Here is a 16,291-nt window from a genome sequence, read left to right on the forward strand (position 1 = left end):
ACAAGAACAAGGAAAAACTTCTTCCCAATAGCTGTCCAACAACTAAACAACTCTGATCGCCCCAAATCCTTACTTGAACTGTTCTAATTACGAGAAATATATGTGATGTATGTCATGCCCCTCCATATCTCCCCACCCCCATGTGTTTCCTGCTTGATGCTGCACTGTTACCGCAAAAAATTCCAAGTATACGCAAGTATACCTGGCCAATAAAAAAATTCCAAGTATACGCAAGTATACCTGGCAGGGCCGGAGCTACCACTAGGCAGCTCTAGGCAGCTGCCTAGGGCGCTGGCCACTAGAGGGCGCTGTTACATCTGTTATTCTGAAAAAATGAAGGAAGCCATCCTTCTTTTAACTTGTGCAGGCCAGTGAGGGGTCTAAATATGTTTAGAGCTGTGAGGGCACAGCCAACTGCTTGCAGCCACACTCATGCTGCATACTGCAGCAGACACTGTGCTGAGGCTGCTGTTGAAAGCAACATGACGCTGCTGGGGCATGAGAGCTGCACTGTCTGATGATGAGTCATAGGCTCTCTCAACTTCAGAGGAGGAATGAAGACAGAACACAAATCTCGGTGCCTTTACCTTTCCAGCTGCTATTGTTGTAGGTAAGTGCATGGATGGGGACTGGGAGTGACAGGGAGCACAGTGTGTGGCATCCATATGGAATGGGGTCAGATACAGTGTGTGGGAAGATGGGGTCAGGTGTACAGTGTGGGGGATGGGGTCATGTGTACAGTGTGGGGGGGAGTGGATGAGGTGTACAATGTGGGGGGGATGGGATCAGTTGTACAGTGTGGGGGGATAGGCTGTACAGTGTGTAGAATGGGGTCAGATGCACAGTGTGGGGGATGGGGTCTGGTGTACAGTGTGGGGGGGATGGGGTCAGGTGTACAGTGTGGGTGGATGGGGTCAGGTATACAGTGTGGGGGTGGAGTCAGGTGTATAGATGGTGATATGATTTACATTGTGTTGGACGGGGTCAGGTGTACAGTGTGGGTGGATGGGGTCAGGTATACAGTGTGGGGGTGGAGTCAGGTGTATAGATGGTGATATGATTTACATTGTGTTGGACGGGGTCAGGTGTACAGTGTGGGGGATGGTATGCATACATGCGTGTGTGTGTGTGTATATATATATATATATATATATATATATATATATATATATATATATATACACTTTCACCTTACTGTCTGGGAAAGGGGATAACTGGGTGAAGGGGGGCAATAGGCTGACATTTTGCCTAGGGCGCCACTAATTCTTGCACCGGCCCTGATACCTGGCCAATAAAACTGATTCTGATTCTGATAATATGGGATACTCATAAAGCTACTATCAGAGGCCGTATGATAGGAAAAACCTAAACAATATGGAAAAAAACAGCCCCAGAAATACTATCTATAGATTCTCAAATATATTAGCTCAACATAAAATTTCCCTGATTCCGCTCCTCTTGCTCAAATTGACTGTCTAAAACTGGGGTGATCAAACCTGGTCCTCAAGATCTACCAACAGTTCATGTTTTGCAGGCAACCAGTGCATCTATAATAGGAATGAATGCAGCATGTTTAAACAGAAGACAGTAATGACTACAGCTGTGCACCAGCGAGGTGATTTGGAAAACATGGACCATTGGTAGATCTCGAGGACCGGTTTGCCAGTTTCCCCTGGTCTAAAAAGACAACTAAATACTCTTCTTCCTCCTCACCATGTTGTGGCTACATTACAGAAAATAGGTCAAAGGATTTATGACAACGCTGACAAAGTAGCCAAACTCTGCCTAACGTAACGGAAGACCAGCTTTCTATTTTAAATGTGGACATTTCAGAGCTTTAGCTGCTCCTGACAACTGGCCACTTTACAAGCATTTGTGAAATAACTTGCCCCTCATCTCACCTCTTTTTAATAATATTTTAAATGGTGATGCATTTGCTCAGGCATCCGTACAGACTGATATTGCAGAAATTTGGAAACCTGACAGACACCCCACACAATGTACTAACTATAGGCCAATCTCATTACTAGATGTAGACCTTAAAATTTACACTTAAATACTAGCAACTCTTTTAGCTCCCTTCCTTTCCCAGATGGTTCACCCAGATCAGGTAGGTTTAATTTCAGGCATCCAACAATACAAGAAGAGCTATAGATTTCATAAAATCTATTCATAGACAATAATTACCCTCCTTGAACCTAGCATTGGATGCTGAAAAAGCATTTGACCATATCTCTTGGTCCTTTGCTTCTGAGGTACTCAGAAAAATGGGATTTGCAAGGTATATTGGCATTATATAGATCCCCCACAGTTGCAGCTTCAGCTAATCACCTCACTTCCTCAAATTTTGGAATTGTTAATGGTACCAGACAGGTATGCCTCCTTTCTCCTTCAATTTTTGCTCTAGTTATGGAATCCTGGCAGCAATGAGCTGATGATGTTCTGTTATCTCTAGGAATCCCAGTTCCATCCTTACGCCCTCTCCACTCTGAAATCTACCTCTATTTTATTTACTCAGGGTATAAAATCTTTTGATTTCAATAGTATCTGTATGTGGATGATACTCAAATCTACTTTTCCTCCCCAGACCTGTCTCCATCTGTTGTCCATGTCACTGAATGCCTTTTTGCTGTTTCATCTTGGATGTCATCTCGCCACCTCAAACTGAATATTTCAAAAACAGAATTGATTATATTTCAAAAGTAGTTACCAACCAGATATCTCTATCAATGTGGAGAATATGACAATCCATGCTACCCCACAAGCTTGTTGCCTAGGTGTCATCCTTGACTCTGAACTTTCCTTTGTTTCTCACATGCAATCTGTCTCAAAATCATGCTACATGCATCCAAGACACATATTCAAAATACACCCTTACCTTACACAAGACACTGCTAAAACTCTAATTCATGCTCTCATCATCTCCCACACTGATTATTGCAATAGTCTCTGTACTTGTCTTCCCTGATACAGACTCTCACCACTACAATACATCATAATTGCAGCTGCAAGGCTTATCTTCCTCTCCAGATATTAATCATCTGCAAAGTTACTCTGTCAGTCCCTTCAGTGGTTACTTTCATTTACACACAGGGTAAACTGACCAAACTACACCAGAAGGCCATGAACCAATCTCTTCTCTCAAAATATCTCCCAACTCAACCTCTTCACTCCTCACAAGACCTACTGCAAGTCTCTCTCCACACGCATTATTTACTACCATTCATGATGGCAAGACTTTCTTTTGGAAGCACCCACTCTGTGGAATGCCCTCCCACGCACAATAAGATTTTCCCTGTGACTCCAATTGTTCAAGTGTTCCCTGAAAACTCACCTCTTCAGGCAGGCTTATCAAATTCCAGAACCAGTTACATAACCTTCATAAACTTTTCCTATCCAATCACATCCCTACTGTACAGTCCACACATATGCTCGTATACTTTCTCTTTCACGCTTTTCATCCTCCTGACCCCTGGCCAACATTGCTGAGTCACCATATCATACAGGTTACCAAGAACCTTTGCAATTTGGTGCAGTCTAAGGTCTTTTTCCTTATAGATTATAAGCTTGCGGGCATGGCCCATCTAGCTTTTTGTCTGTAAATACCGAGCTTGTTGTATTTCTATTTCCAATAAAATCAATACATATAAAACCAAAGTGCTTGATTTTTATATCTCAGGGCCATCTAAACTCTCTTTAGGAGCTTCTTTTCCATTAAAAATGGCACAAACAAATAAACAAAATATCTAGATGTTTATTTAACACACAGACACCATCAGCTATTTCAGGCTAATTTCCCCCAAATATTATATCAGATTACTCTCATAGTCTAATCATTTTATCTCCTGGATCGGCAGAGTAAGGGCGGGATTCTCTGTCGCTTACCGCCGCGGCCAGGGTCCAGTCTCCTCCACGATGTGTGCTCCGGATATTCTCTGTCAGTCGTTGGCGTCTCGGCGCGTCCTGCACTTCCGCATTCTTGTTTTTTTCTCTATGCGCGCGCCTCCCCATAAGTTAACATTGGGGAGCCGCGCTGTGCATATTCTGTATGCCCCGCTGCGATACTTACTGCGGGTGTTTTATTCGCCACAAAGGTATGGCGAAGAGGTATTAAATGTATGTTGTTTATTGTCCTGGCATATGTGTTAGGTCTTTTAAATGTATGTCACAGTTATTTCATTGTTTTAATAAAGCATTATTTAATTCTTTATTGTTGTTTTGGTAATTTACTTGCATGTTTGGTCAAGAGGTCTGTGGGAGAATTAGGTAAACATTTCAACCAGCACCATATGGTGACCCATATCACCCTATGGTGACCCGTTGCACAATAATAGGACGCCATAAACAGTAAACTTCCGTGGGAAAAACCTGCCTGGACACAAATCTGTAAGACGCACGCTTCTAGCTGCGCAGCGTCCGGAAGCAGGAAGGTGCCATTGCGCATGTCCGCTATGCACAGGTGATCGCACACGGGGCAATTACCGCAAACAGATTGCGGTAACTGAATTAATACAGAATATGGTGAAGAGAGGAGCATTAACGGCGCGAAGAAGTGATGGTCAGCTAGCGGTAAATACACAGATTCGCCGCGAGTGTACGAGAATCCCGCCCTAAAACTTGTGAAAATGAATATACTTCCTGAGCTCCTCTCTTTTTTTCAGACTCTTCCAATGTACATACCCCCCCTATGTATTTCAATTCTTAAAGATCCTCAAATCAAGTAATTGCAGGTACTTGTTTCCTAGCATGGCACCCACGATATTAAGTTGTATGCCATCTCATCGCATCGCATGCGGGCGTATGGCATGCGATGCAATGCGATTTTAAATTGTATAAGGTCCTATACGATTTTTTATTGTATAAGCACCCTAATGGGTGCTTACAATGTTAAATGCACCCCCACGCCACCCCCAGTATCGGTGTTAACCCGAAGTGTGGCGAGCGCAGCGAGCCCGCGAGGGGCGGCGGTACGCGTCCTCCGACCTTTTCATACCCCTACTATCCACGTTGGCGCGGAGTTGATTTTATATAGATGTGTCGAGCGCAGTGAGCCACCGAGCCCGAAGTGTGGCGAGCACAGCGAGCCCCACGAGGGGACGCGCATTACTTCACATTTATTCCGCGCCCCCCCGTGGGGCTCGCTGCGCTCGTGAGGGGACGCGCATTACTTCACATTTATTCCGCGTCCCCTTGCATTTTCATTCCAAAGTAAGACATCTCGTCACCAACAGGCCTCTCTTTTGAAGCTTTGTGATTTAGATGTAACTCTACTATAGGTTTAAGCTCCCTTATCTATGTATTGTACTTGTTGCAAACTCTACCCCTCAAAGTGCTCCTCATGAGAAGGTCTGGGAAATGGACTTAAACTATTTCCTAACTGAGATTTGAGACAGCACAGCCTCTAGTTCTATATGTTGAAAAATAAAAGAAGACATGTATAATCTGTTATATAGATGGTACTATGTGCCATCCTGACTAAGCAAAATGCATATTGGTACATCTGGCAGATGCCGGTGGGGATGTGATGACAAGGGTTCTTTCCTCCATACATACTGTATTTGGTGGTCTTGCCCTAAAATTGTTAGCTTCTGGAACAAAGTAATCAATTTTATTATAAGACCATTAAATACTATTCCATACAACCCTAAACATATTATTTTACCGCTCAGCCTCTGCTCATTAACCAGACAACAAAATTAACTAATGCGTCATGTGATTTCCATTACACTCTGTCAGTTAGCTGTGGATTACAAGCAATCTAATTCTCTGCAGTCTATATTATCCCATATTTTTTATGTTTATCGCATAAAATACATGACAAGCATCAATAACAAATCCTCCAAACCATTCACCAAGAAATCCCTTTCGGTTTCAATGGGATGCAGTCAATTTACCTACAATCTAAATCCCGACGGTCAAAATACCAACAACCATTGACCGACGGTCAAAATACAGACTAGGTCAAAATACTGACATTTCAAATACTGACATGGTCAAAATACCGACACGGTCAAAATACCGACATTTAACTTGTTAAAAGGGGGCGCGGTACTACGTTTGACTGTCCATGTTACACCGACATATGCCGACAAGCAGAATTTCATGCCCTACCATCCACTAGGGCGTGGAGGGAGAATAAAATAGTGTGCAGAGAGTAGTGAAGCACCGTGCACGAAGCATGGAGAGCGCAGCGAGCCATGCGAGGGGATGCGGTACACTCATATGGGTTTTATGTCGACCTATGTCATCATACAGACCAACAAAATATGAATAACTTGTGTATACTTTTTGACCTATGTATGTATATATGTATATATATATATATATATATATATATATATATATATATATATATATATATATATAGAAGCACAGTGGTGTGGCACTCTTAGCCAATGGTCAATAATTCACGAAGAAGGCCAGTTGATAACAACGTTTCAATTTATGTAATTTTCATCAGGTTATACAGAAAACAGTGCAAACAGTACCTTTATAGACGAGGACACCAGGAAAAGTGAGGCTGAGACGCTCGCGCAGCAAAGAACCCGCCCCTCAGACGCAAGCAACTTGCGTCATAATAGAGGGAGGAGAGGTAGTTGCCAAGGGAATGGGGGTAACAATCAAACGTGAAAAACGTAAAAAACGGTCATTAAGCTACAACAACAGGGTCTGGGGATATTTGATTAAACAGCAGAAAAATGCGCATTTGGAATAAAAGGTACTCAGCTTCACTTGGCAATATAGTAAAGACAAAAAATCGTACACAATGTTACAAAACTATGCATTGAATAGCATGCTATCATGAAAGTACAAAAATGCAAGAAAGGGCATAATATAATGCGATGCGATCGCTTCTGAAAACATTGGTCAATGTTAAAGAAGAAAGTATATATCAAACTGAATAGTTGACACACCCTGAGTTAATAGGCAATTATTGTCTCTGAAACAAACAATGATCCTGGGGGGATGCAGTACATTGAAATGGAATACATCGAAATGAATGTCAGAGAAAAAGTCGACACTAAAAGTGTAGACTTAGCATTTATCTTTTTGTAAGTCGATTGCACTGCAAAAAAGTAAAGAAATTTTTTAATTAATAACAGAGTATAGAAAACAAGACACATCACCTGAAAACAGAGAAAGAAATGTTTTCATTTAAGCCTCTCGGTACCAATGTATCGAGGCGGTGAATCCACCTAGCCTCGCAGCGCAGCAGCTGAAGCCCCCGATTGCCACCCCTTAGATTTGGCAAGATACAGTCAATCATGCGATAGCGAAGGCTGCTGAGTGAATGCTTGTTTTCAACAAAGTGACGGGCGACAGGGTGGTCACTTTTGCCAGATGCCAAAGCCTGGCGGATGGTACAGCGATGCATCGCCATCCTTTCTTTAAATTTTCTTTCAGTCTTTCCTATGTAGGAAAGACTGCAGGGGCAAATTAACTGATAGACCGTGAACATAGAGTTACAAGTAAAATGATGTTGTATTTTAAATGTCTTGCCTGAGTAAGGATGCTTAAAAGAATCACCTGTCAACATGAATTGACAGGTGGTACACGGACATCTGAAACAGCCACATCTCAGATTACTGAGCCAAGGACGGGTGACGGGATCGGGATTGAAGGAGGTGTTGGTCTTGACCAATAGGTCCTTGAGGCTACGACCCCTGGTGTAGCAGGGCATTACTCGATGATCAGAGAGTGGAAGTGACTTGTCGCTGGCGATGATTGGCCAATTAGATTTAATTAGTTTGGCTGTAGTGGGAGAAGCTGTATTGTATCGGCTCACCATAGGGAGTACTTTGGAATTAGAGTCATCCACTTTTTTGGGTTGGAGTAAGGTAGCTGGATCTATTTGTAGTACTTTAGATTTACAATCCAGCAGATCTTGCTTATTGTATCCTCTATCCACAAACTTTTTTACAACGTTGTCAAACTGTGTTGCACAGGTAACGGGGTTATTGTTAATACGATGGTACCTTAACATTTGTAAATAGGGAAGGGAATTAATTAGACTGCGGGGATGACAGCTATTAGGGCAAAGCATTGTATTGCGATCAGTTGGTTTAACGTACACACTAGAAGATAAAATACCTTCCTTAAGAGAGACTTCAACATCAAGAAAATGTACCACAGTTTTTGACATTTCATATGTGAATTTTATAACATTGTCACCACGATTGTGTTCATCAATAAAGACTTTAAGTATAGAATCATCACCCCGCCAAATTGCAAAGAGGTCATCTATATATCTTTTAAAAAGCAAAAAGTGATGGGAAATACAATCATTAGACAAAAAAACATCTAGCTCAGCGGAAAACATAAAAATGTTTGCATAGGATGGAGCTACCGAACTGCCCATTGCGCAGCCGCGCGTCTGTAAATAAAATTTGTTGTTATAAAGGAAAAAGTTGTTGTACAAAATAAGTTCCATCAAAGAGACCAAAAATTCAATTTTTACAGGGCTAAAGTCACTATGTACATCAAGGAATTTTCTTAAGGCAAGCAGACCTAAAGAGTGAGGTATAGACGTGTAGAGATTGACAACGTCAATAGTTACCAGATAGCAGTCTTCAGTGATGGTATCAGGACAGTTCAGACTTTGAAGAAACGATGTAGTGTCCAACAAATAGGTAGGTTGCACCTTAATCAAAGGTTGTAAGATATCATCCAAGTATGTGGCTATCGGTTGTAGCAAAGATCCACAAGCCGATACAATTGGACGTCCAGGAGGTGGAAGAATGCCTTTGTGGATTTTAGGTAACGTGTAGAAACAAGGGACCACTGGAAACTTTGGGCTGAGAGCATCTCTGATGTCATCGCTGATGATCTTGGCATCGACACCCAACTGAAGTGTATTGGATAACAGTATTTTACATTGAGGAGTGGGATTACTCGTCAGTTCTCGATAGGTGGAAGCGTCCAGTAATTGTCGCATAATTTCTTGATGGTAGTCTGCAGCATCTTGTAGCACAATCGCTCCACCTTTATCTGCTTGTCGTATAATTAAATTGTCATTTTTGCTCAAAGTGTTCAAAGCATATCTTTCTGCAGAAGTTAGATTGGGATGGGTTGATGCCGCTCTTTGAACTACGGCGGGAAGGCCATGGTCAATCATGCGAGAGAAAGATTTTATGCTAGCGTTAGCCGACCATTAAATACTATTCCATACAACCCTAAACATATTATTTTACCGCTCAGCCTCTGCTCATTAACCAGACAACAAAATTAACTAATGCGTCATGTGATTTCCATTACACTCTGTCAGTTAGCTGTGGATTACAAGCAATCTAATTCTCTGCAGTCTATATTATCCCATATTTTTTATGTTTATCGCATAAAATACATGACAAGCATCAATAACAAATCCTCCAAACCATTCACCAAGAAATCCCTTTCGGTTTCAATGGGATGCAGTCAATTTACCTACAATCTAAATCCCGACGGTCAAAATACCAACAACCATTGACCGACGGTCAAAATACAGACTAGGTCAAAATACTGACATTTCAAATACTGACATGGTCAAAATACCGACACGGTCAAAATACCGACATTTAACTTGTTAAAAGGGGGCGCGGTACTACAGTTGACTGTCCATGTTACACCGACATATGCCGACAAGCAGAATTTCATGCCCTACCATCCACTAGGGCGTGGAGGGAGAATAAAATAGTGTGCAGAGAGTAGTGAAGCACCGTGCACGAAGCATGGAGAGCGCAGCGAGCCATGCGAGGGGATGCGGTACACTCATATGGGTTTTATGTCGACCTATGTCAACATACAGACCAACAAAATATGAATAACTTGTGTATACTTTTTGACCTATGTATGTATATATGTATATATATATATATATATATATATATATATATATATATATATAGAGGGGTGGTGGGGCAGCACTTCCAAACTCAAGCGGTGAACTCGCTCCGGTGCCAAGCTTCAGAATACCGCGGTATCCAAACACACTTCTCAAGTAAGCGGCACCCGGAGACTAGTAAATCAGGTAAGACAGACGCTGTTAGGATCAAACGTTTTCGAAGTTTTATTCACTTCTTCATCAGGATGCAAAAACATAAATGAAAGCACATACCTATATCAGGAACACCACACCACGTGAAGTCATTCCGCCGGCTCAAGTCATGAATGACGTGCCCACTGATGACGCCATCATACCGTTCCCGTTGCCCGGACAACAATCTAAACAAAGGACATAACAGTGAAAAATATAAGAGGCATACAATACATGTTAAAAACATAAGAAAGTTCACAATAATGGAATGCGTACATAAGGTAATAGATGCAGTGGCAGCCGATAGCTGCTTCCAGATGAACATAAAAGTAATACGCAAACAACATGAGAATGCTATTCAGAGCGCTGCGTACGCATGAAGCAGGGAGGTTCGCAAATACCTGTATATGTGTTACAGAAAACAATGAAGTCCTGCGGACTCATTAAGCCCTCGTGGGGCAAGTGTCCCCAGACTATGAATCCAACGGGACTCTCTTTGTAATAGTCGGAGTGACCTGTCACCCCCCCGTTTATTGACTGGTTCGTGGTCAATAATCGTATACTTAAGTTGATTCATATTGTGGCCGGCAGTCACAAAATGCCGTGCCACAGGTTGATCGCTGTGTCCACTAAGCAAAGCGGCACGTAGTGTCGATTTATGTCCGGCAATCCTTTCCCGCAAAGTGCGGTCGGTTTTGCCGACATATCCTTTACCACAAGGGCACATAATAAGGTACACAATGTACTTGGTAGTACATGTGACCACATGTCGAATGGGAATGCGTTTGCCGGTTAATGGATGTGGGAAGTCACTACCAGTCATGAGTGCCCTACACACTATGCAATTCAGGCACCTATAGCAACCTGGTCTTTTTTGCAGAAAATTGCCTTGTACCGATTGTAGCTGGTCAAGTCCGCTAATGTCAGTTTTCATGACCCAGTCCCTGAGGTTTTTGCCACGACTGTAGCATGGCATCATTCTTTTATCCCCAAGTAGTAATTCGGGGTCAGTCTGCACAATGGGCCATAAGTTGTTAGAAACCGAGCGGATGGTATTGCTCTCAGTATTGTAGTGATTAACCCATGGAAACCGTTTGTCAATGTCCTTGTTTCTACCAGAGGTTTTAAGTGTTTCCTCTCTCTGGCACCTCAGAGCCTTATCCTTTGCCAGTTGTAATTGTTTACCATCATAACCCCTCACCAAAAAGTCAGCCATCATGGTATCAATATGTTCAATTGCGATCGCTCTATCAGAGCATATCCTGATCGCCCTGAGAAATTGGGAATAGGGCAATGAAAATTTGAGTTTGGGGGGATGGAAACTGGAAGCATGTAATGTGGTGTTTCTGTCCGTGGGTTTACGGAACAATCTGGTACATATCACACCATCACAGATGCTCACCTGAACATCGAGATAGTTAACACTTACATGACTGATATTGTGCGTAAATTGTACAGGATGATTGGAATTGTTATGCTCAGATATAAACTGTTCAATGCTCTCTTTAGGACCAGTCCACAAGACAAACAAATCGTCTATATATCTTACATAGAATAATGCATGTTGGACAAAAAGTATATTAGGCATCATCAGGTCATCTTCAATCATGTACATGTAGGCGTTGGCGTACGATGGGGCCACATTGGACCCCATCGCACAGCCAGACGCCTGCAGATAGTACACACCATCAAACATGAAAAAATTGCACGTAAGCACCAACTCAAGCAAATCGATAAGAAAATCAATATTGGGACCATTGTATGCAGGGTTTCCAGTCACCAATCTGCGTACCGCCTCCAATCCATCTTTATTGGGTATTACAGTATAAAGACTGGAAATGTCAAGGCTGCACAACAGTGTTCCATCAGGTACACGAGGTATAGTGCTGAGCTTATTAATAAATGCATTAGTGTCCAGTAAGTGTCTCGAGTGTTGTACAATGCATGGTTGAAGCATGGCATCGAGATATGTAGATACCTTCTGAAACAGGCCATTACGGGCAGATATTATAGGACGGCCGGGTGGACAGGTCAAGGATTTATGGATTTTGGGTAACGAATACAAGATAGGGGTAACCGGGTTGTCATTGATCAAAGCTGATTTGAGGTGATTGGTGATGAATCCGTCACCGACCGCCCTACCCAATCTGTCATTAAGTTTCTTACTGAACTGGTCAGTAGGGTCCCGGTCCAACTTCTGGTATACATTAGTCATGTTTAATTGTCTCAACAGTTCGGCTCTATAGTCAGACAGATTCTGCACTACTATAGCGCCGCCCTTGTCGGCCGGTCTGATAGTGATATCAGTGTACCCCGAGAGGTCCCTCAATGCCTGCATCTCCACTTTATTCAAATTAGAATGCTTACCACACTGCGGTGATCCGATTCCCAATACTTCAGACATCGTGCTGTCAAGCATACGATTAAAAGTTTTGATGGATGAGTTGTTCGTCAAGGGATCAAATCGGGAACGTTTCTGCAATTTCTGTAAAGCCGGTGGTAATGGTTCTTCCAGGGGAGAGGAGGGTGGGTTGCGTGTAGCTGCTTTGGTGCCCCTGAAATGTTCATGCAATTTCAGTTGTCTGTGCAATTTATATTTCTCAATAGACCACTGCATGCTATTAGGTTGAACAGTGGGAACGAAAGATAAGCCACGCTGAAGAACCTTTCAGTATCAGTCAGGGTATGGTCAGAAAGGTTGTAAATCAGGCTTTCACTTTCCTGTATAGTGGTGGACGCCCCGGCTGTCCTCGCCCTCGCCCTTTGGGCCCTTTCGCCCCCTCTGCGGGTTTTGGACCTCTGCCGCCGCGTCCGCGACGGGGACCGTCCCCTAAAGGGGTCACTCGAGAGGTTCCAGATGCTTCAGTCGTGCCCTCAGACTCGCTATTGGTAGCAGCTTCTTGAGATGAATCGGATTGCCACAGCTGTTTGTAATTTCTCGGTCGTCTTCGGTAACGATTATATTGTTGGTTGGTGCCGCTAGCCCACTGGTATACGCGGTTGCACTCATAGTCAGCGTTAACTTTCGCAAATTTTTCTTTTTTGAACAGGATCAGTTCATTCCGATAAGAGGCAATTTGTGTCTCAAGTTTACTGCTCCAATTCTGAGAAGTATCAGCACGAAATGCTGGTAGATGTTGTGCCTCAAAATTTTTGATCCTTTCTTTAGCAATGCCAAGCTCGCGGGCCGACTCCTCAATCACTAAAAGCAGTAAATCGTAGCTGCATTTATTTAAGACGGCAATCCATCTTTTACAGAAGGCTGTGTTGTAACGGCCGATCGTGGGGGAATTATTAACGCGGAAACCACGGATGGTCCTTGTAGTATCCACTTAGTGTTATCCCGTGATACAGATAATCGACCTCTTTTTGTTTGAGGCGTACCCAGTCCTTGTATAAATGGTTAAGGGGTACCGGGACAGTAGCGTCACACAGCAGTTGATCAAACAATATAGCCTCCGCCTCGTCTTCAGTGAAGTTAAGGGAAGTCCCCTGGGTCAGGACTTGACCAGCTACAATCGGTACAAGGCAATTTTCTGCAAAAAAGACCAGGTTGCTATAGGTGCCTGAATTGCATAGTGTGTAGGGCACTCATGACTGGTAGTGACTTCCCACATCCATTGACCGGCAAACGCATTCCCATTCGACATGTGGTCACATGTACTACCAAGTACATTGTGTACCTTATTATGTGCCCTTGTGGTAAAGGATATGTCGGCAAAACCGACCGCACTTTGCGGGAAAGGATTGCCGGACATAAATCGACACTACGTGCCGCTTTGCTTAGTGGACACAGCGATCAACCTGTGGCACGGCATTTTGTGACTGCCGGCCACAATATGAATCAACTTAAGTATACGATTATTGACCACGAACCAGTCAATAAACGGGGGGTGACAGGTCACTCCGACTATTACAAAGAGAGTCCCGTTGGATTCATAGTCTGGGGACACTTGCCCCACGAGGGCTTAATGAGTCCGCAGGACTTCATTGTTTTCTGTAACACATATACAGGTATTTGCGAATCTCCCTGCTTCATGCGTACGCAGCGCTCTGAATAGCATTCTCATGTTGTTTGCGTATTACTTTTATGTTCATCTGGAAGCAGCTATCGGCTGCCACTGCATCTATTACCTTATGTACGCATTCCATTATTGTGAACTTTCTTATGTTTTTAACATGTATTGTATGCCTCTTATATTTTTCACTGTTATGTCCTTTGTTTAGATTGTTGTCCAGGCAACGGGAACGGTATGATGGCGTCATCAGTGGGCGCGTCATTCATGACCTGAGCCGGCGGGATGACTTCACTTGGTGTGGTGTTCCTGATATAGGTATGTGCTTTCATTTATGTTTTTGCATCCTGATGAAGAAGTGAATAAAACTTTGAAAACGTTTGATCCTAACAGCGTCTGTCTTACCTGATTTACCAGTCTCCGGTGCTGCTTACTTGAGAAGTGTATATATATATATATATATATATATATATATATATATATAGTTGCTCGAGACCTGTGGCAGGGTCTACAAGTAAGAGGCGGCACTCAAAAGGGCTCCTGGTAATTAAACCATTTTTATTAAGTGCAGATAAATCATTGCAGCGTCATATGTCGACGTTTCAAGGCCGTGTCGGCCTTTTCATCAGGACGTGGGCTTGAGAAAGTGCAAAGTGCTGTGGTCAGAAAAGAAGCAGAGCTGTGCGCTCTCTTACCTTTTATCTAGCAGCTATGTTTCAGTGTTCCTGTGTAGGACGCCGGTGTCCGCGTGTGTGTCTTCTGGGTCTGTAAGCTCCGCCCTCGTGATGTCATGTTGCCGTTGCCTAGTTACCTTGGACGCCAGCAGCTCCGGACCTCCGGCTCCTGTGCAGGCTGTATCAAGAGGACCAGCTACACACTGCTGGAAAAACGAGTGATAAATAAAGTGAATAAAACATATATTAAAGTGTTATAGCATGCTGCTAGAGTGACTTAGGGCCTTATTTTGGTTCATTCTTTCTGACAAAATCCTTCTTAGATGGGCAAAACCATGTGCACTGCAGGTGGGGCAGATGTAACATGTGCAGAGAGAATTAGATTTGGGTGGGGTTTTACTTCAAAGTGAGATCTATATTGCAGTGTAAAAATAAAGCAGCCAGTATTTACCCTGCACAGAAACAAAATAACTCACCCAAATCTAATTCTCTCTGCACATTTTACATCTGCCCCCCCTGCAGTGCACATGGTTTTGTCCATCTAAGAAGGATATTGTCAGAAAGAATGAACCAAAATAAGGCCCTTAGTGAATGGACTGTTAGCTCAAACATTGTAATGAAGTTAAAAGATGTATTTAAAGCATAAGACATTAAAAAATCGTTATCTGAGCAATAATGACAATTTATCTGTTCATCTGTATGGGAAATAGATGGCTACCTCATATCTTTGCACTTCTCTTACATTGCCCCTATTACACAGATAAATGCATGCATGTTGTGCAGCAACTGTATTTGTTAATACATTCTATCGTATAATGTTTCATTAAATGAATGCATTCCATGCTATTTTTTTCATTTAACCCCCTGGAGCCAGTGTGTTTAATTTAAATATCCACTGGGATTCCCTTTGTGACAGCATTTTCTGTCTATCGCCTCCTCTCAGTCATGGGGGCACATGGTCTATGATTTTGCTTCGTAGACTATTTACTGTATGGTTGCAAGCTTTGAAATGTTTAGCCACTGGCTGTTCTATTTTTTCTCCGGCTAGACATGCGTTTATGGCCGAGCGATGGAGAGCCATGCGTTCTATGAACGTTCTTATTGTCTGACCCACGTAATATTTGCCGCACTGGCATATTATGATGTAAATAATATACTGGGATTTGCAATTAAGTACGTGATTTATTTTAAACTTTTGTCCCGTTTGGGGGTGTGTAAACTCCGGACCGGCTGTCATGGTGTTACCGGCGGTACATGAGGGGTATTTATGGCACCCTGTTTTTTTTCTTTGTACGTTGAACAGAGTATTTTGTGGTTTTGGAGGTATGTTGGTTTTTAACAGCATATCTTTCAAAAAATTTCCCCGCTTATAGCTGAGCATGATGTTCTTTTGTTTAAAACAGGGCAAAGTTGGGTCACTCTTCACTAATGGCCATATCGCATGTATGGCTCTGGGTAGTACCTGGCTTGCTGGTGTGTATGTCGTTACAAAAGGGATCCTGTCAAAAGTGGTTGGTTTTTTATTTTGTAATAAAGTGTTACATGGGATTTGCATTACTTTTGCTTTTTGTTGCTTAATATATATATAT

Source organism: Crinia signifera, chromosome 2 (assembly GCF_055691185.1).
Source record: "Crinia signifera chromosome 2, ASM5569118v1, whole genome shotgun sequence".
Classification (NCBI taxonomy): Eukaryota; Metazoa; Chordata; class Amphibia; order Anura; family Myobatrachidae; genus Crinia; species Crinia signifera.